The following is an 8,325-nucleotide window of genomic DNA, read 5'->3' as shown; positions in this document are numbered from 1 at the left end:
CATCACTTACATCATGATAATCATCATCATCATGTGTATAAAAATAAAAGGGGTTGATGAATGAAAAGTACTTTATTTTTTTAAGGGAATAAATCATGCTATCAGGAAAAACTGATAAGATATTTATTAATTTAATAGAGCAATAACATTAAGTCTGAAAGTATGATGAACAACTCCTAAAGTATTTTTGTTGGAAGTTTGTTTCTTTTCCAAGGAAAAGTTTCAAACTAAAGTTTCCTACAGAAGAAATTACCAACAACTTTTCTATAGAAAAGAAGATAAGATTCTCCTAACTTTTCTATAGAAAAGAAGAGGAATCAACTTTTCTATAGAAAAGAAGATGAGATTCTCATCAACTTTTCTATAGAAAAGAAGATGAGATTCTCATCAACTTTTCTATAGAAAAGAAGACAAGATTCTCATCAACTTTTCTATAGAAAAGAAGATGAGATTCTCATCAACTTTTCTATAGAAAAGAAGATGAGATTCTCATCAACTTTTCTATAGAAAAGAAGATGAGATTCTCATCAACTTTTCTATAGAAAAGAAGATGAAATTCTCATCAACTTTTCTATAAAAAGAAGACGAAATTCTCATCAACTTTTCTATAGAAAAGAAGATGAGATTCTCATCAACTTTCCTATAGAAAAGAAGATGAGATTCTCATCAACTTTCCTATAGAAAAGAAGATGAGATTCTCATCAACTTTCCTATAGAAAAGAAGATGAGATTCTCATCAACTTTTCTATAGAAGAGAAGATGAGATTCTTATCAACTTTTCTATAGAAGAGAAGATGAGATTTTCATCAGCTTTTCTATAGAAAAGAAGAGAAGGTGAGTTTCTCATCAATTTTTCTACAGAAAAGCAGGTGAGTTTCTCATTAACTTTTCTGTAGAAAAGAAGATTAAATTCTTATCATCTTTTCTATAGAAAAAAGGTGAGACTCTCGTCAACGTTTCTATAGAAAAGAAGATAAGATTCTCATCAAGTTTTCTATAGAAAAGAAGATGAGATTCTCACCAACTTTTCTATAAAAAAGAAGATGGGATTCTCATCAACTATTCTATAGAAAAGAAGATGAGATTCTCATCAACTATTCTATAGAGGAGAAGATGAGATTCTCATCAACTGTTCAATAGAAAAGAAGATGAGATTCTCATCAACTATTCTATAGAGGAGAAGATGAGATTCTCATCAACTGTTCAATAGAAAAGAAGATGAGATTCTCATCAACTATTCCATATAAAAGAAGTTGAGTTTCTCATCAACAATTCTATAGAAAAGAAGATAAGATTCTCATCAACTTTTCTATAGAAAAGAAGATGAGATTTTACTCAACTTTGCTATAGAAAAAAAGATGGGATTCTCATCAACTACTCTATAGAAAAGAAGATGAGATTCTCATCAACTATTCTATAGAAAAGAAGATGAGATTCTCACCAACTATTCAATAGAAAAGAAGATGAGATTCTCACCAACTATTCCATATAAAAGAAGTTGAGTTTCTCATCAACTATTCTATAGAAAAGAAGATAAGATTCTCATCAACTTTTCTATAGAAAAGAAGATGAGATTTTCCTCAACTTTGCTATAGAAAAAAAGATGATTTTGTCATCAACTTTTCTATAAAACAGAAGATGAGTTTCCCATCAACTTTTCTATAGAAAAAAAGATGAGTCTCTCATCAACTTTTCTATAGAAAAGAATATGAGTTTCTCATTAACTTTTCTATAGAAAAGAGGATGAATTTCTCATTAACTTTTCTATAGAAAACAGGATGAGTTTCTCATCAACTTTTCTATAGAAAAGAAGATCAGTTTCTCATTAACTTTTCTATAGAAAAGGTGGTAAGATTCTCATCAACTTTTCTATAGAAGAGAAGATGAGATTCTCATCAACTATTCAATAGAAGAGAAGATGAGATTCTCATCAACTTTTCCATAGAAAAGAAGATGAGATTTTCATCAAATTTTCTATAGAAAAGAAGAGAAGGTGAGTTTCTTATCAATTTTTCTACAGAAAAGCAGGTGAGTTTCTCATTAACTTTTCTGTAGAAAAGAAGATGAGATTCTCATCAACTTTTCTGTAGAAAATAAAAAAGAGATCCTAATAAACTTTTCTATAGAAAAAAATTAGTTTCTCATTAACTTTTCTATAGAAAAGAGGATGAGTTTGTCATCAACTTTTCTATAGAAAAAAAGATCAGTTTCTCATCAACTTTTCTATAGAAAAGGTGGTAAAATTCTCATCAACTTTTCTATAGAAGAGAAGATGAGATTCTCATCATCTTTTCTATAGAAGAGAAGATGAGATTTTCATCAACTTTTCCATAGAAAAGAAGATGAGATTCTCATCAACTTTTCTATAGAAAAGAAGAGAAGGTGAATTTCTCACCAATTTTTCTACAGAAAAGCAGGTGAGTTTCTCATTAACTTTTCTGTAGAAAAAAAGATGAGATTCTCATCAACTTTTCTGTAGAAAATAAAAAGAGATTCTAATAAACTTTTCTATAGAAAAAAATTAGTTTCTCATCGAATTTTCTATAGAAAAGAGGATGAGTTTCTTATCAACTTTTCTATAGAAAAGAAGGTGAGTTTCTCATCAACTTTTCTATAGAATATAAAATATTTTGTTGAGAAACTTTTTAACATTTTTTTATTTGATCTCACTAAAGTGAGAAGTCATTAAGCAAAAATATTTTTATGCCACGTGCTCTAAACGATGCCGGTAATAAATTTCAATAATTTTCAAAACAAGTTTGTTAAATACAATTCTTCAGCAGAAAGTACTATTTGGGTACACTTCCTATGAGAAACATTTTTCATCCCTGTTTAACAAAAACAAAAAGAAAAACCTGAAAAACAGCTGACAATCAAACAAACCCTTACTAAGACACTACACAACTTGATAATCATACAACTAACTAATGATGTGAGGAGGCCGTTGAGAATTTTTGTTGCTGGAGCATGCATCAAACAACAGGCAGACGCATTCACCCACTCGTACACAAATTTTCTAAAAGGAAAATTGTTGGAAAATATTCGCTAATTCTCTTGTGCTTGCACAATGCAACATTCATGTACAATCACTCACACGACACCCAACATGTTACAGACAAACTAACTTGTAGAATTTCGGAGGAAAAATACAAATAACAAAATAATAAAAATGAAAACAACAACATGCTCCAGCAATAGATGAAGAAGAAGAGAATTTTCCAGTCTCACATACATGTGAGTTGTAGTAGAATTTTCATTGAATCGTCGTCAGTCGGTGTCGTTGTTGTTCGTTGTTGTCGTCGTAGTTCGTTGTTGTTTAACTTAGTCGTAGTTGTATGTAGTTGTAATTGTGTTATTCTAATTTTTGTTGTTGTTGCTGTTCGGTGGTGTTATGAACCCGTAAAAATGAATCTCTGTTATAGTTAAATTTTCTCTGTTGTTATTATTATTGTAGTAGTTTTTGTTGTTGTTGTTGTTGTTTATCATGCTAGTAGTCGTTGTTGTTTATATTGTATGTTAGTATACTTTTTGATATTATTGTTGTTTTTTTCTTTTTGTTCCGTACTTTTTTGATTTGCTTCTTCCTTTTTGCATGTGTTCGGTCTTCTGCTTTTCATCGTTCTGTTATAGTTGTTGTTTTTCTTTTTGATAAAATTAAAAGAGTACCTTTTGGCTTTTTGTGTGTGTTAGAAAGAAATGGCAATAGTTTTATTTTTCATTTAGTTGTTTTTCTTTTTTTTTGTTGAAAAGAAAAACATTACAACTACAACTGAATGAACCAACAACAAAAACCAGAGCAAAAGGAAATTTGCCACAAAGTGCAAAAACAAAAAAGAAAAGTTGAAAAACAACTACGACAACAAAATAACACAGAAAGAAGGTTGGCATTACTAACATTTTTATTAAATTGTTATTTAGAAAACAAAATTAAATAAATAAATTAAATTAATTTAAAAATAAAATGTTGTACACATTGAATTAATAAAAAAAAAAAACTATGAGAAAAACTAAACAATCAAAAAGGATATAATTTACTATTGAGAAAAAGGATGCACTAAATAAAGTGAAATTAATTGAGAAGAAAATAATGGATTGAAGTGGATCAAAGAAATTTTTCAATAAAGTGTTCCACAATCTCTTCTGTAGAAAAGGGTATGAGAAACCGTAAAACTTATTTTCATTTCCATAAAAAATTTAAAGAGAATCTCATCTACTTTTCTATAGAAAAGTCGATGAGAATGTCATCTTCTTTTCTATAGAAAAGTTGATAGAATCTCGTATTCTGTTCTATAGGAAAGTTCTCTTCTATAGAAAAGTTGATGAGAATATTATCTTTTTTTCTAAAGAAAAGTTGACGAGAATCTCATCTTCTTTTCTATAGAAAAGTTGATTAGAATCTCATATTCTTTGAAGTTGAAACGAATCTTATCTTCTTTTCTATAGAAAAGCTATCGAGAATCTTATATTCTTTTCTATATAAAAGTTGATGAGAACCTCACATTCTTTCCTATAGAAAAGTTAATGAGAATCTCATCTTCTCTTCTATAGAAAAGTTGATAAGAATCTCATCATCTTTTCTATAGAAAAGTTAAAGAGAATCTTATCTTCTCTTCTGTAGAAAAGTTGATGAGAATCTTATCTTCTTTTCTATAGAAAAATTGATGAGAAACTCATCTCCTTTCGTATAAAATAGTTGATGAAAATCTCATGTTCTTTTCTATGGAAAAGTTGATAAGAATCTCATATTATTTTCTATAGAGAAGTTGATGAGAATCTCATCTTCCTTTCTATAGAAAAGATGATGAGAATCTCATCTTCTTTTTTAGAGAGGACTGAGAATCGCATCTACTTTTCTATAGAAAAGTTGATGAGAATCTCGTTTTCTTTTCAATAGAAAAGTTGATGAGAATATCATATTCTTTTTTATAGAAAATGATGAGAATGTCATCTTCTATCCTATAGAAAAGTTGATGAGAATCTCATCTTCTTTTCTATAGAAAAGTTGATGAGAATCTCATCTTCTTTTCTATAGAAAAGTTGATGAGAATCTCATCTTCTTTTCTATAGAAAAGTTGATGAGAATCTCATCTTCTTTTCTATAGGATAGAAGATGACATTCTCATTATTTTCTATTGAAAAGATGAGAATCTCATCTTCTTTTCTATAGAAAAGTTGATGAGAATCTCATCTTGATAAGTTAATAAGAATGTCATCTTCTTTTCTATAGAAAAGTTGAAGAGAATCTTATTTTCTCTTCTATAGATGAGAATCTAGTCTTGATGAGAACCTCATCTTCTTTTCTAAAGAAAAGTTGATAAGAATCTCGTCTTCTTTTCTATAGAAAAGTTGATGAGATTATCATATTCTTTTCCATAGAAAAGTTGATAAGAATTTCACATTCTTTTCTATAGAAAACTTGATTAGAATCTCATCTTCTTTTCTATAGATAAGTTGAAAAGAATCTCATCTTCTTTCCTATAGAAAAGTTGATAAGATTCTCGTCTTCTTTTCTATAGAAAAGTTGATGAGAATGTCGTCTTCTTAAATGTTGATGAGAATCTCGACTTCTTTTCTGTATAAAAGTTGTCTTCTTTTCTGCACAAAAGTTAATAACAATCTCATTTTCTTTTCTATAGAGAATCTGAAGAGAATCTCACCTTCTTTTCTATAGAAGAGTTGATTAGAATCTCACCCTCTTTTCTATAGAAGATTTGATGAGAATCTCATCTTCTTTTCTATAGAAAAGTTTATGACAATCTCATCTTCTTTTCTATAGAAATGTTGATGAGAATCTCATCTTCTTTTCTAAAGGTAAGTTTATGAGAATCTCATCTTCTTTGCTAAAGAAAAGTTTATGAGAATCTCTTCTTCTTTTCTATAGAAAAGTTAATGAGAGTGTCATCTTCTTTTCTATAGAAAAGTTGATGAGAATCGCTTTTTTGGACTTTAGAAAAGTTGATGAGAAACTCATCTTCTTTTCCATAGAAAAGTGATAAAAACTCGTTTTCTTCTCCATAGAAAAGTTGATGAGAATCTCATCTTCTTTTCTACAGAAAACTTGCTAAGAAACTTACTCATCTTCTTTTTTATAGAAAAGTGATGAAAACTCATTTTCTTTGCTACAGAGAATTTGAGGAGAAAGTAATCTTCTTTTCTATAGAAAAGTAATGAGAAACTTATCTTCTTGGTATGAAACTAATATAATTTTCTTTCAAAAAATTTCAAGACAATTATATCTTCATCTTTTTTGATAAGAATCTCATTTTCTTCTCTATATAAAATTGGATGATAATCTATAGAAAATTAGCATTCTTTCTATAGAAAAGTTGCTTAAACTCTCAGTAATACTTCTATGAACATTTTGCTTAGTTTCTCTATGGCGTTTCAGTATTAAAGCTGCTGAGACACTTAGCAAATGTTTCAGAGATTCTTGGCAACATTTCCATAGACAATTTTGCTGAGAATCTCAGCTATATTACTATTGTAAAATTTTTATATTTTTTATAGAGAATTTTTTGAATGTAGGAGTAGTATAAGTATTTATTTTATTTTATTTTATTTATTTTTTTATTAAAACATAATTATTAACCATTATTGTTTGAACTTTAGACTTTTGATGATTTTTAAGAAAATCCCTCAAAATATTAACACTGATTTTAATCTAAACAATCTGCCGCTGTTCAAAATTTTTTTTCGTGCTATTAAATAATTGACAATTTTTCCGTACAATTTTTTGATTGATTGATTACATATTTATTACGATGTTAGAAGAAATCATTAACAACAATCTGTTAGAATGTAAGCAAAAATAATACTCACCATATTTAGTTGTTGTAGTTGATGTTTTGCGTATTCCATACCTTTTGATTTTGATATTATTTTTTCTTTTTTTTATTTGAAATTTTTTTCACACACAATTCACAATTTTAAAGTAAACATTAACACCCACCCGCTATAACTTTAGTTTTATTTATTTTTCTTTTTTTTTATTTTATAAAAAATTTTTTCTATTTTATCACATTTCCTTTTTGTTTTCAAATTTTCGTTATTTATTTAGCTTTTAGTTGAAATATATTGTTCGTTTTGGGTAAAATTAACAGCAACATTCCATTAAAGAGGAGAAATTATACTGACGGTGTTTGCAAAATTCCAATCAATTTTAAAAAATTTCAACAACATCAATATGTAATTATTGTGAATATGAATCAATTTGCCGCTATTTTCGAAATGTAAACACAAACATGCAGCAGCTTGCCAAAAACCAGAAGGAGCAGCTAGCAAAAGAGTAGAGGAAAAAACACAAACAAAAACATGTGTTTGGTTTTCGCTGTCTGCTATTTTGTAGAGAGTTATTAAAAACAAGAGTATTTTTTACTAAGCTTGCTCTCTCTCTGGTTTCGTTAACTCTCTTTGGTTTTTTTTATAGGGGGGCTAAAAAAAATGCGTTGAGTTTTTTGTTCATAGAAAACTTACGCATATTTTGTTTTTGTTCTTTTCAATAAAATTGAGTGTGAGTAAGAGAGCGAGAGTGTGTGTGTGTGTATCATTTGTTTAAGGAGTTTGTGTTTATGAGTATTTTTATGTTAATATTGTTGTTATTTTCACATCAGAAGCAACAATTTTCAATAAATAACAAAACAACAAAAAACCGGCTTATGTACTGAAACTGATTTAAAGCTTTATTTAAAAACACATTACAAGTAAATATGTACAAAATGTATCACTGTGCTGCTTTCATATAAAAAAAGGAAACTTTTTTCTTTTTCTCAATAAAAAAAAATCACAAGAAAAAATCAATATTTTCTAAATCAAATTCCTTTTCTAAGGGCAAAATGTTTTAACAAATTAAAGTGTTTTTAGTTTGTTTTTAAAATAATTAAATTTTTATATCCTTTGACTCCTTTTCCCTTACAAAACCCCTTAAAACTTTAATCTTTCTGTAAACATCTTTAAAGATTAAATCTTATCTTTTATTTTAATTTCAAACTAAATAACATACCAACCAACTGTCTCACTTTTAGTCGCTTTCACTGTTACATATAAACTTCCTCCCTACAATAAACCAAAAAACGCACGACTGGACGTCAAATAGAACGTGCTAATGTCAATCCATAGTTCCAGAATACGCACCAGTTTTTGTTTTTTTATTTTTTCTACTAAATATCCTTGTTAATATGCTTCGTTTTAAGTTAACAGTGCAAAAAAAAACAACTTCTTTTATTTTTGTCTATATTATATTTATTTTTTTTCCTTCCTTACGCATAGAAAGTTTCGTTAGTGAATCTACAACAACGAAAGAAAAAAAACATCATTGTGAATACAAAA

The 8,325-nt window shown here is 28.0% G+C and overlaps 1 long non-coding RNA gene across 1 annotated transcript; it reads left to right on the top strand.

Annotated features, from left to right (window-relative positions):
• Positions 1 to 4,008: 4,008 nt before the first annotated feature.
• Positions 4,009 to 7,520, top strand: LOC119610952. Its single transcript, XR_005232028.1, has 3 exons — positions 4,009 to 4,152; positions 6,610 to 6,798; positions 7,058 to 7,520. It is a non-coding gene; the product is annotated as an uncharacterized LOC119610952 (long non-coding RNA).
• The last annotated feature ends 805 nt before the right edge of the window (positions 7,521 to 8,325 follow it).

This window comes from Lucilia sericata, unplaced genomic scaffold (assembly GCF_015586225.1).
Source record: "Lucilia sericata isolate MDLA Ls3-8-SP2 unplaced genomic scaffold, ASM1558622v1 Contig001321F_arrow, whole genome shotgun sequence".
Lineage (NCBI taxonomy): Eukaryota > Metazoa > Arthropoda > Insecta > Diptera > Calliphoridae > Lucilia > Lucilia sericata.
This window is presented reverse-complemented; position numbering and strand designations above follow the sequence as displayed.